The following is a 2,206-nucleotide window of genomic DNA, read 5'->3' as shown; positions in this document are numbered from 1 at the left end:
CTCACACACTCTCACACACACACACACACACACACACTCACACACCCCTGTGAGGAATCCTCTACGCTACGACTACCGCCGCCAAACAGAAAAAGAAAAACACAAAATATATCTGAACTCTGACCTTTGCACAATTATTAATTACAAATACAAACTTGCCCAGTTTGTATTGGTCTAAACCAATATCTGTTTGATTGGCCTACGACAGGCAGGAAGAGCATTCAGGAAACCTGTTTGAAAACAATCATTTCTGCAATTCCAGAAATTCCACAATAAATATAATTTCAAATAAATTATATGAGCATGCTTTATTTTAACATACAACATAGACGCTACTATATTAATATGTTTTTAATGCATTTAATATTTAAACTTTGTCTGCTATATTATCATTATGTTTATTTTTCATGTCAATGCTACTATTTTGGCATTGCTAATATCGTTGCACCTAATAAAATAATAAAATATGACAGTGTGAAAACAATATGAAATCTAAAATAATATGAAATATGAAGCAATAATAATGTAGCAGACACTTAGGATAAGATTTTAAATGTCCTTTTATCATCTCTAAAACATTTTTTTGTGTGTCTGTATGGGATTTGTTACAAATGCATTTAATAATTTAATCTTAGTCTGCTAAATTATTACTATTTTTATTTTTCAAATTTATTTTATACCACAAATGTGTGAATAACCACACAATTCTCTTCATGTTTAACGCTACATCTACTGTTTTAGCCTTTCAAACAGATTGAACTTCTTTTGGTCAAAAGATCTGATTGTAAAGTGTGCTTGTGCATCTTTCTCTTCCCTTCTATTTCATATAACGAACGACATTCAGGCATTAAGTGTGGCTTCAGAGCTTCTTGTGTGTGTGTGTGTGTGAGAGAGTGTGTGTGTGTGAGTGTGTGTGTGTGTGTGTGTGTCTGTGTGTGTGTGTGTGTAGGGGTCCATTAGCATGTGTAATCCTGCACTGATGGCCTGGGGCCCCGTCGGGGTCGGTCCTGCTTTATGTGTGTTTCCCTTCCCCCCACGGCCCTCAGTGAACGCAGACAAAGGCCTGACTCATCCTCACTCCAGACTACAGCATGAAAACACTCCTGTGCTCAGAGCCGCAAACTCCAGAATCGCTGAGCTTCAGACACGTCAGACGATTAAATGTTTACGCCGCAGAACTTTATGGTTATTCAGATTTCTGTGGTTTCAGATTGTCTCACCTTGCTTTTTGGCACTGCTAATAGTGTTGTGCCTGTATTTGAGACTTTAGATATTAAAATATGATGGTATGAAAATCAAAGAACAGAAGAAAAATGATAATAATTTAGCAGACAATTAAGGACTGTAATCATTAGATGAAATTTTATTTTTATCATCTCCAAAAGATTTTTTGCAAGTGTATATCAGTGTTATTATAGTTAACTAAAACTAAATCTAAACCTACATTAATTTCAATTCATTAAAAACATTTTCTTTAGTTGAAATAAAATAAACGTTAACCGAAATAAATTATATATATTTCAATTAGTTTCCTCTAACCCTAACCCCAACTTGAAAACTAAATTAACTTAATAATAAAAAAAGAATAAAAAAAACTTTAGCTAAAATTAAAATGAAAACAGAAAATGCATAAATAAAAATCTTAATAAAAACTATAATAGTTTATCAATGATACTAAAATAACTGATGCCATCTGCCCTAAAGATCCATGTTATTTTTTCTTTATATTTTAAATTAGATTTTATTTTTATATTTTTCTGTTTAAATTTTTATTTATTTAAGTTTTAGTAATTTTGTTGTGTTGTTTTATAAAGTATTTTTTTTTAAGTTATTTTTTGTGATTTGTCTACACAGTATTTTTTTATTTTATTATTTAAATTTTCTTTAGTTTTAGTTGTTTAATGCAATTTGTCTATACAGTATTTTCTTATACTAGTTTCAGTTTATTTAGTCTGCTATTTTATGCATTTACGTTATTTTATGCTTATTATAATTTTTTTTTTAAATATGTCTATATAATATTTATTAATTTTTTACATTTATTTAGTTTTAGTTCAAACTAAATCGGTCCTTAAATTAGTTTGGCACTTAAATTAAATGAAAATTAAAAATGTTGCCTTGGCAAATCACTGAAATCAAATATGTTTAAGGGTTTTGTATTTTATTTTATCTCGGTTAATGTTTACTTATTTCACACGTCACGGTG

General features: G+C 29.9%; 1 protein-coding gene across 1 annotated transcript in view; it reads right to left on the bottom strand.

Moving 5' to 3' along the window:
* The window catches only part of LOC107653872 (laminin subunit alpha-1-like), a 60,766-nt gene that overhangs the window by 49,016 nt on the left and 9,544 nt on the right, over nucleotides 1-2,206 (bottom strand). The gene's annotated exons all lie outside the window — the stretch shown is intronic.

Source organism: Sinocyclocheilus anshuiensis, unplaced genomic scaffold (genome assembly GCF_001515605.1).
Source record: "Sinocyclocheilus anshuiensis isolate Anshui unplaced genomic scaffold, SAMN03320099.WGS_v1.1 scaffold1994, whole genome shotgun sequence".
In the NCBI taxonomy this organism is placed as follows: Eukaryota; Metazoa; Chordata; class Actinopteri; order Cypriniformes; family Cyprinidae; genus Sinocyclocheilus; species Sinocyclocheilus anshuiensis.
Note: the sequence above shows the minus strand (reverse complement) of the source record. Positions and strands in the feature narration are given on the sequence as shown.